The sequence below is a fragment of the Aphelocoma coerulescens genome, chromosome 7, assembly GCF_041296385.1.
Source record: "Aphelocoma coerulescens isolate FSJ_1873_10779 chromosome 7, UR_Acoe_1.0, whole genome shotgun sequence".
Taxonomy (NCBI): domain Eukaryota; kingdom Metazoa; phylum Chordata; class Aves; order Passeriformes; family Corvidae; genus Aphelocoma; species Aphelocoma coerulescens.
The window spans coordinates 26,470,464-26,481,702 of NC_091021.1; positions in this window are offsets into that span (position 1 = coordinate 26,470,464).

An 11,239-nucleotide genomic window follows, 5' to 3' on the forward strand; every position below is an offset into this window, starting at 1 on the left:
TTGGATTCTGCTTACTTCAAGATATCCAAATTGCAGATGAGCAGAGTTGTTTTCATTAAAATTATTTAACCATATGAATCGCAAAATATGTCAGAAATATAAAGAGATAAAAAAGAAAGGAGTCTGGGAATGAAATACTAAAGACTAAAGACACTGATCATAAAGCTGTGGTTAAACATTTTTCTGTCAAAACATTTCTGTAGACACAGTAGCTTTTTTTTTACAGAACATGTTTGTCCAATACATTTAGATTTCAGTGGTTTTAGATGTCTTTTTTTAATAAAAAATATATCTAAGAATGGAGAGAAGTGGTTTTAAAATACTTTTACTCAGAAGTTAATCTCCAATGAAATAATATAATAAAATTCTGTGAGTGCAGAGGAAATTGTTTCTTAAAATAGAGGAAAAAATGTATCATATTCATATAAATTGGGGATTTTAAAACAAAATCTTATTTTCCATTACTAAGAGTGTTTTCAACTTTGTGACTTTTAAAATTGAAGAGCTGTCAGGAAGAAACACCTTTAGGTAATCCATTGCATTTATATCTCTCTAAAAGATGTTGAATTCAGAGTATTGATTTACGTAGAAAAAGAAAAAAAGCCCTTGCAGTGTCTCTAAACCTTTTACTTTTTCAGCTTTCTAACTTCAAGGCTTTATTGTATAGCAGATTTACATCTGACATTTGGAGTAAATTTCAAGAGGTCTCAGAAGAACCTGAGCTCTACAAGCATGCAGTACCCTTTAAAGTCTAACAGCAGAGTCACTCTGGTCCAGATCTGCATTAAAGAAAGCAGAGCTGGGTAATTTGATGTTCTCAGACTTCAGGTTTGTGGGCTGTTATATCCAATCAGTGTAATCATTATAGTGTTATGCTCAAAAAAATGCTGTTCTGCAGCACCATCTCTGCCACACTAACATAATAACAAATATGGGGCTCCAGCGATGAGGTGCAGTTTGAATTACTTTGTATGGTATGAGTATACATAAACAAATATACTAAACTTTTAATGTAATCTCTTTCAAGTAGGAAAAACAGCAATATGTGAAGTTATGCAGACTGTAAACCCACTAAGTAAGCCATCAGCATGTTTTATCAGTCCTGCCTCTTCCTGTGAGCCATGCAACGTGTGACCCTTCCAAAACCCTTCATAGCCTTCATTATCCGTAGAGATCTCTGTGACTGTCCATGTGCCCTCTTGTCCAGAGTCTGCTCTCACTCTTAGCTGGAGTTAGCATTTAACACAGGAACCAGAGAGATGCCTCCACAGACACAAATCTAGCTTGTTACTGTTTTTATTTAAAGCTTTGCCTTATCCATTCCCACTTCTCATTCACTGATTGTTGGACTAATCCCAGTGCATCTGAAGATTTTTCTTTGCTATGACAGTAGTCTCAATTTCCCATAGTTCCCAAGCCAGTATAGTTGGACTGCAGATATATATGTTTCTAGGTACACAGTGTTTTTTAATCCTTTTTCATTCATCTGATTTGTGACTCTGCAAAATGAAAAGATGTATGTCTTGTTTGTGCTTCCAAGAGGGAAGATGCTATAAGAGAAGTAAGGGTGTTTTGTGACTGTTTTCCTGGCCTCTCTCTCATTATTTTGACTGCATTACACTTTGGAGAATTTTTTTTTTTTTTATATATCTGGGTAACCATCAATCTGCAAAAAAAAATAGCATTTAGTCAGACGAAATAAACAAAAAGGTGTTTGCTTTTTAATTTTGATGTTTGGTTTTGATTTTTTTTAGTCCCTATGTGGCTGACTAGCTCTCTAACTTTCCAACAAAAACATTCTAGATTTCTGTGTTTGCTTGTTTGTGAGCCAAGGTGATAATTTTTTTCACAGTTATATTTCAGGTGAAAAGAACATTCTTGTGTAGTAAAAACAGCAATATGCATGAAATTTGAGGGGGAGCAGAAAAAAATATGGCAGAGCAAAGTGGAAGGACAACCCAAAGAATTCATGCCAACCACTGTGTGACTGCACACCTCAGTTTCCCTTCCTACACAACTGCAGTATGTTGCTTTTCCCTTTTTGCAAATACTGGTAATATCAAGACTCAAACACTTACAAAGCTGTGGTTTAGGAAGCACTCTGACAGAGCCATGTATTTTCTTAAACTCGAACCTTTCGAAAGCTGAATCTTGAATCCTGTCCTTCTTGGCTACAAAATACAGAAATAAGAGGAATGTCAGTTTTTAATAATTTTAAATAATTTATTTCAGATCATAAAATATCCCTTCCAGTCAACTTGATTATTACATTGTCTACCCTTCACCTGCAAACTTTTCTTTCTGTTCTTGTGATATTGCGATATTCAGTGTGCACGTGCATCTTTGATCACTGTTCAGCTGATGTCTCAGAGTGTAGCAGAGGTAAGAGGCTTCCCTCTGCAGCAGATTGATCTTTTGTTGATCTCTTGGTTATTATATTGTCATGGTTTACAAAAGGACAAAAAAAGTTTTTAAAAATTGCCAAAATCAATTATTCCTTTTATGATCAATGTTATGGGAATTACTAGATGTGACTTGGGGGAAAAAAAAATCAGAAGTGAGTATCAAAACCATGATGTTTGAGGTGAGATAAGAAAGATTTGCTTTTATCCTATTGTGATCATTCGTGGCTGGGACCCTGTGTGTCTACTGGCAGAATATATGAGCAACAGGATGTTCATTCCAGCTGCTATGTGAGGTTGCATTTTCTTCCATCAAGACAAGTCAAACACAGATTACCAGCTGTCTGACACTTCCTTCATGAACAAAGAGTTGGATCCCCCAGTAATTACTTCTACTGTGACTTCTATGAGCCCCTTGTCAGGCCCAAAATTTGGATTAGAGTCGCATTTCTAAGAGCTAAAGGGCTTACCTGAGATATGTAGGATGTAGGATGGATGTGTTCATGGGGATTAACAGTGAAATGAATATCCAGGTCCCACAGAAGCAAGTACAAAAACTGCCACTAATGTCACTAAAAGCTGGATAGGACAGCTAAAAAAAATTCCTAAGTGAAAATAGGACATTTCTAGCTATGCCCACAAGGAAAAATGTCTCTGAGAAATTCCTCCCTGTAAAATAGTGATGCAACAGTTGGAGCTTTTGTATTTCCTTATTTCACACCCTGTGTCAAACCTGCAGTTATCATGCACAGCCAGATATGAACTAGTTTTGGAGACTTGTGCAGCACATCACTATGTTGTTTAGAAAGATACATTACTCGGTGTATATATATTTAGGTCAAAGAGTTTTCTCACAGTTTTGCAGTGAGTGTAGTCCATAAAAGGATAATGTAGATGTTGAAAACAGTGCAGTTTGAGGTGATTTGAATGGGAAAGAGGGCTTTTGACAAATCACAGATATATTTCAAACCGTCTTCATCTTATGCAAGCACAAACATTTCAGATTCCTTCATGTGGAATGGAAGAGCTATATAAATAGAAGAGTTTCATTAGTACTTCTTCCCTAATCACTCACAACAACCATCAGCTACTGGGAGAGGGAGTGAAGGAAGTATTCTAAAGCCCCTCAAAATCAATTGAAAGATTTTAATAAATTCTGTGGATGTTGAATAATTTGGAGTGAGCACTGAAGGGAGAATGGTAATTTCTCTTAAAAAATTAAACTTTCTTGGGTAAATCCTAGAACAGGCATTACTCTCTAAAAGAGTAATGTTTTAAAAAAGGCTCAGTTCTCTCAGTTCTCTTTCACATTCAAATTTGGCTTGTTCCCACCTCAGCACTCTTTGAAGCAAAGCATTTAATATGTCAGTAAAATGGGAAAAGGGATAATACTTTTTTTCCTTATTCAAGATATTCTTATATATAGTAGGTACATAATGAGGAGAATCCAGAAGAGGACAGGGATGTACAAAGCTATAAAATAAGGAAAGATGAGAGAGAAATTGGAGACTTTCAGTTCAGAAAAGAAAACGCATAGGAAGTTGCTGAGGTGTTCCCCAAATGTGAAAAATACCACTGAAAAGACAAAGAGAATAAAGTTATTCCTGAGGATAGGATGGGAAGCCACAGACTTGTACTGAATTGAACTATGTGCAGGTTAGATACTGAGGAAAGATTTCTAGTAGTGGGGGTTGGGAAGCAGTCAGGGATTGCCAAGGGATGCATAGGATCCAAAAAAGCTAGAAAATGGCTGTCAGGAGAGTTGGGTAGAGCCAGACTTTCTCCTGTGTTACCTCTCTTATCTCCTAAATGAAACTAGTTATATCTGTTGACTTGCAACATAGTTCTCCTTGGAGCATTAATTACCTACCACCTGCCAAAACCCCAAATTTTAAACAAGATTTAATTTGTTTTTATTATGTTCATCTCCTACACTCAATTCTCTGACTGTCTGTGTATTGCTGGTGATCCAAATCATCATTAAATCAGTGATTTTTAATTTTTTTTTAACCCGTGTACAAATCCCAAATCTTCTTTTTATTAAGTATTCAACCTGAAAATTTGGAAAAATAGTAATTTTGTAAAATGATCTTTGTCTTGCTGAGGTTACTGCTTGTTGGTTCTGGATTTGCTTGTATTGCTGTTCAATGCAGATAGTTGACCTTATTTTTATCAGTTTATTCCCAAAACAATTTTTCATCTAAAATTCTAAAGTACTTCCCTTTTAATTTTATACACATTATTGTCTTTGGCTACTAAGCACCCAACAAAGTAAGATTAATCCTCTTTAAGAAAGGGGGGGGGTGAAAGGGAAAAAATGTGGTCTTGAATCTATTATTAACCAACGTGTATTTTTTTCAAACTATTGCCTCTTGCAAGCTCAAATTTATTATAGTATCCAATGTTTCCTAACAAAAATGAGTTGTGCCTAATGCATCAAATTATCACAGTGGTAAGATAGCAAAATTAATTTTTTTTTCATTATCTTACATATTGATAAGTATTTTAAATCCATCATGTGTATGAATTGATCTGAATTCATGTTTTAATGCTTTAGGTAGACAATTGTCTCAGATATTCCAAAGCAAAAATTCAAAAGCAGTAGTAAGTTAGGCAAAGTTAGGGTCTTTATTGACCTGAAACTATACCCTCATGACAAGTTCTTTTAAACAGGTTTTTAAATAATTTGTTCTTAGCTTTTGGCAAAATTTCAAAGTTAAGCATAAATGTGGGTAATGAGTCTTCAAACATATTATTTAGAGCTTCTCTAAGTAGGTATATTAAGCCCTGGTAATGAACTAGACCATTCTGATACATAAATACTGAATTTAAAATTAAGTATCCCTATGTTTCAGACATTTTCTTTTTTATTGTTGTCTTTGGGCATTTTTGTATGTGTAAACTTGATGGCAGTGTTAAAACCTAAGTATGGAAGACATCTTACACATCCTCTTTTGGTTGGAAATTATTTTTCTCATACAGGGTAATTTCCAGAGGTTTTCCAAGCTCCCCCAGCACTGGCTCACTGCTGAGTGAAGTCTGAGAAATTGTGACTGGAGACAGGATTACATATTTCAGATCTGCTACTAGGTCTTAATTCAGTACAGGGGTCAAAGAACTTACTATTTTTATTTGACAGTAAAAAAAAATGGAAAAGGAATGCCAAAGATGAAGAAGCAGCCATTTTTCCATTTCAGTTTATTAATGTGACAGCTCTTCAGAGGGCAGTGCACGTACCACCAAGCACTGGTTCAGAGAAGGAATACTGACTGCTGGGAAACAAACTCTCCGTGGAGGTGTGATCTGATACTTAACCAACACATCTCTTAGTTCAAAGCTTGACGTGGTATAGCTGACTAAAAAGGTCTTGGTGCACGCTCCATTTTTATTTAGGAGGGACGTGGCTTTTGTGTGGGGGAGTTCCACTGATACTAGATAGGGTCAAAACTGACCTACAGAAAGGTTTCTATGTACAGCAGATGTGACCTGAGCAGGAGAATCAGGACAGTTTTGGGGGTTGGAAGGGATATAATTTGGATAAGGTCAACAAATACTGGCAAAGCAAAAAGACACCTGAAAGCAGACTGCTGATCTGTGTCAGAAAACTGTTCATGATGGAAAGAAGTTGAAGACTTTTGACTCTTTAATACTAAGGTCACGATGCCTATTTGTGACAATAGATAGTTTAATAGTTGGAGTAATTAAACTAGAGCTATGTTGAATTCTCCATACCTGGAAATCAAAGACTGGAAACCTTTTGAAAAGTAGATCAAATCAGAATTACGGCCTTGATGCAGAAATGCAAACAATAGTTGCCTCATATCATCCAAAGCACAAACTCAAATCAAGAGTAAAAAAATGAGTCAAAGTAATTTAGCCTGTAATATGGAGGATGCTGGAGGAAATTATCAGCTGACACTTCAGTCTTTGAAAGTGGTGTCTGAATTGCTACTTTACATCATGACTTGGCTTTATTAACATATTAAGTATCAGACTATTGTCTAGAATTCTTTTATGTTGGCCTTTTCTTTATGGTACAGCTTTCTCTCTATTTTCTTTCTTCCTTTCTGTGTCCCGGTGATGTCTTATAATCATACATAAATAACATATCAATTTTTATTTGTTTTATTTAATTGAAAACATGCTCATAGCTTATGGGAATTAGTTCTTTAAAATAAAAATAAGTAACAACCAAATTTTTCTGATTCCTGGTATGATATTTCAGAGGTTGAAATCCAATTTACCCTTACTAAGAATCCAGACCAGTAGTGACATGTTTTCATATCAGATTACCTAAACATGCCAACTCAGAAGATGAGACCACCATAGACAAATGAGCCAAAATATGGGCAGGAAGGTCATTTCCCTGGAGAAGCAGTGCTCTGCAACTCCATACTTCCTTCACTCCATGTATTTTTTCATAACAGGCTATCACCTGTACTCTTTTGACAGATACTGCCAAAATTGCTGTTTGTGTTAAATATAATAAATTCTACCCAACTCATAGTACTCTGGGACCTGTCACTAAGTCACTTAAAAATTCTTTGAAAAGCATTTTTTACATGAGAGAATTTGGGATGTATCACAGACCAAGCAACCAAAGGAACATGTGTGACTTAAGCAAAGTAATAACTCGAGGATTTCAAAATACCATAGTTATGTCCTTTATTGACTCCAGGCATGGGAAACAGACATACTGACCTTGCAGGGTGATCCTTTCAACTCTACTGGAAATCAAATTCCAGTGTAAAATATATCCTAATTGTAGAAGTGAAATTTAAAATCCATTTTCTTAGGAACAGCACTGCTGTGACTGACCTTGAAAGGTTTGTCTCTTTATAAACTTACTCTAAAACATCCTGCCACTTCTTTTTTTCCCAGTGCCTGAAGCTGAGATGTATTGATGTTTGTTTTCAGCATTATTATTTGTTCTGAAGAATGAACTTACTGTATAATTGTATAATTATAATTGTAGCTACCACCAACTGCCACCCAAACAGAATTGCTGGGTAAAACAGTCCTCCACAGAAACCTCTTTCAGTTATTCTTGTGTTAAATCATACTGTGTCACTCCCAAAAATATCCCACAACCAGTTGCGTGCTGCATCCTAAGGGAAAGGGAACTGAAAATCACAATGGTTTCTAGATAAAACAGAAATGATGGCAGTATCATCTTTCCTTCAAACTCTTTCTGGGCTCCTGTGATCCTTGCTAAGAAGTGACACATTTGTGTGGTCCCTAGCAAGTACTGATAACACTTACAGTATAAAGATGCCACTGGGAAATCTCAGAGATAAGCAGCAGTTAAACTCAGGCTGCTTACTGAAGGGTCACACGTGTTCGGTGCGTTATCCACTGGCATTTGGGCATAAGCCTTGCCAGTGATTACTGCATCAATCAGTAGTACATCAAAGGTAGCATTGCCAGGTTTTTCATATTACCAACCAGTGCAATGCAAAAGAAGAAAAAAAAACAACAAAAACCCCCCAAAAAAACCCAAACCAAAGTAACCCAAAAAATCCACAAACACAAAACAAAACATAACAAAACAAAAAAAACCACCACCACCAACAACAAAAAGAAAAAAAGAACTCCACAAAACCAAAAAAAAAAGAGAAAGATTTGGGAGTTGGTTGTATGCAATCCATTAGAGATGTCAAATTGCATGTCTGCACGGCAGGTGTACCAGAAAAGAGGCTCATGCAGGTCACCAGCCCCCACATCTCTGCCTGGCAGGTGAGTTGCACCCACCTCACCAGTGGGACACTCTCGATGGCAACTGGCCCAAGGCTTTGGCCATGGGAAGCTGCTTGAGCACACACCATGCCCTTGAGACAATATCTTGGGCCTTCTACTAGAAACATGGGCAAATCTACACCCAGAAGGGGCTGCTGGAGCACATCAAAATGCTAACATAGGTGTTCCAGTACACTCCAGGTGCCAGCTGTACTCATTCGCTGTCTCATACGAGCCCTGGGTTTTGCTAACATAAAGCGTTCCACAAGTAAAATGCTCATGTGAGAAGAAAAGTTCTCTAAGAACTTTTCTAGAACTTCTTGAACAGTGATAGCAGTGGAAGGCTCAGTGCACTCAGCAGCTGCATGCCAAAGAAATACTGAGCAAAACAATTCCTGTCCACAGTCAGACAGCAGCACAAGTACTGGCAGCACACATTCCCTGTGGCAAGGACCTTGTGTACCTTGAAGTTTCCTATCATGCCAGATGCATGCACGGGTCTGCTTTGATTTTATGTAAGACACGCTTGTTCCATCAGATATTTCAGGGATGGGAAACTTATAAGAGTGCTTGCTGTTCTGTGTGATAGCAGCGGGGTTTTGGTTGGTTCCATTTGCTTGAGTAGCCTGAGGAGTTCACAAACATGTTTCATTTGCATTGTGTGAAGACACTTAGAAACTGCTGCGAGGAGCAATGAGAAGCATAAGTTAATACAGCAAGCAAGTTCTTGGTGTGCAATTCTTTCATTTCTTTGAAAACCAGATGGTTTTATTTAGTTCTCCCGTGATGGCAAATTCTTGAGCTGAGATCAGAGACAAATAGTTCAGAACGTCTTGTAGATTGCAACCAAGAGCTGCGAGGTGGCCAGAGTTCATCTCTCATTCCAGAAAGGGTTTGAACCATGGGGTTTTGCAGCCAGACCCACCTACAGGTGCTCTGAAGACATCTTCTGTATGTCCAGTGCTTGATTTATGTACAAACATCTGGAAGCCTACACACTTCACTCTGTCATTTCAGGACAAGACATGAAAAAGCAGTTCTTCCAGTGGGAAATTAAATGTAATTCTAGCCCAGCCTCTAGAGTATTCATCGACAAGTATTTATTGACTGTCCTCTGGGGCCTTCCAGAGTCTGACAAAAGATTAAATAGGGACCTCTATCATGTCCTTGGAAATGCTGATTGAAAATGGTGGATCAGTTATTATACTGAACATGGATAAAAAGTAGTCATCTATCACTGGTGGTTAATCTCTTTTTCAGAAAGGAGAGTGTATTGATCAGAATCAGAATGCTTGAAGTTAGGTACACCTTAAATGACAGTATTGGCACCTAGACAGGCATCAATAAGGCTATTTTAATGTGTCTTATATCATTCTGCCCAAATTATTTTATTTGCTCTTCTATCATCCTTCTAAAAACTTATCGATCTCTTATTTTCCTTTATAGTTGTTTTATTCCAGGATGTTCTTTGTTGCACTTGCAATGATGTTGCAGGTTTCCAGTGTTGTTGTAATTTCACAAAGATTGTTTTTTGTTAAGTTACAGTCCAAGAGTGTAAGTAGGTAGTGAATCTAATGGACTTGCTTTCAGTCTGTGTCTCTTGGTCCCTGGTGCTGTTGTTGTCAAAGTAGTCTCATTTGGAAGTTTCAGAATTATTCTTAAATTGTTAAACAATGCTAGAAATAAGTCAAGGATATTTCTTCTACTTTTAGAGAAATGAGAGTGGGGAAAAAGAAGAGTAATTTTGTGTGATTTTTAAAATCCTTCTTTCCTATTTTTGGTAATTAATTTTTTTATTTCTTTTTCCCTATGCTTGTTGAGTGATCGATCTGTTTTCTCATTTGGCTTGTTCCATTTAAAGAAGTCCATTTGTAGATCCCTCTTCAAAGTAAAGATGCCCAGATCATTAAATTTACCCTGCAAACACCATTGTTAATAAAATAGCCTGCTTAATTCCACACAAGAAAATGTTTTGCACATAGGCTACACTCCTCTTCTTGTATGCAAATATGTGAAGGGACTACGCATTTACTGACATTACAGGAAAAGCCTGAAGAATTACTGCTCTGAACCTGAAGTACCACTGAACTCACTTTTTTTTGGGCAAAAGGATGAAAAGAATGGTTTGCAGTTCACCCTAAGTACTTGAAGAACTGGGATTAGTCTTTCTGTCACTGGGAGATTCACAGCTAGCATAGCCAGTTGTAGCTATAAGCTGCAGTTTATTAGGCTGATAGCACACTGGCTTGCTAATTCTGCATCAGTTCAGGCAGTAATCTGCACTGTGGCAGAACAGCAAAGAGTCAATATGACTTGTGATGGTATATCTTGCAGCAAACTGGAAGTTTTTGGACATGAATTAAGTTCCAGTGTAATTTATAATCTGCTCAAGAGTTGCTTTCTTTGAAGAAAAAAAAAGAAAATTAAAAAAAGAAGAGTATTCATCCTTCTACCGTCTGTGCTGTGCAACTGAATATAATACTTTAGGTATTTTCAAACAAGCATTTTGGCAATCAGGACCATATGCTCCTTAAATAGTCCATCAAAGTCAGAATGCTAATATGAGTTGTTGTTTGCTGCTGCTGCTGTTTTTCTCAAAAATCAACCTTTCATGCAGAGTCTGACAATTTTGAAGAAATCAGAAGAAAGCACAGATTCTGTAACAAGTTCCATTTTAAGAGATGTTTCTTTAATCTGTAAAGCATGTCATAACATACTCTGGAGTAATGTCTTTTAAATTAAACATTTGGCAAGATGCTGTGCTAAGGTACTCCATGATGCTAAATGAATAACAAATTCTCTGGGACTGCCTTTGTAATTGGATAAACAGACTTGCCTACCATCTCAAAGACCTTAATTTATTATATTTTGTATTGGATTCAGTCATGAGCTGTCAATTATTTCATTGTGGGTTGTTTTTCTTTCGTTATTTGTTGTTATCGGTGCCTCAACAGTTGTGTGCAATTTGTGACACAGTTGTAAACTTCTGGCCTTTTGGAAAAATCCTCATTGAATCAGCAGTTTCTGCTATGTGCTTTCAGGCTAGATCTTTCTCAGCACCAAAGATGTATTTTGGTGATTTTTTATGTCTGGTGCACATC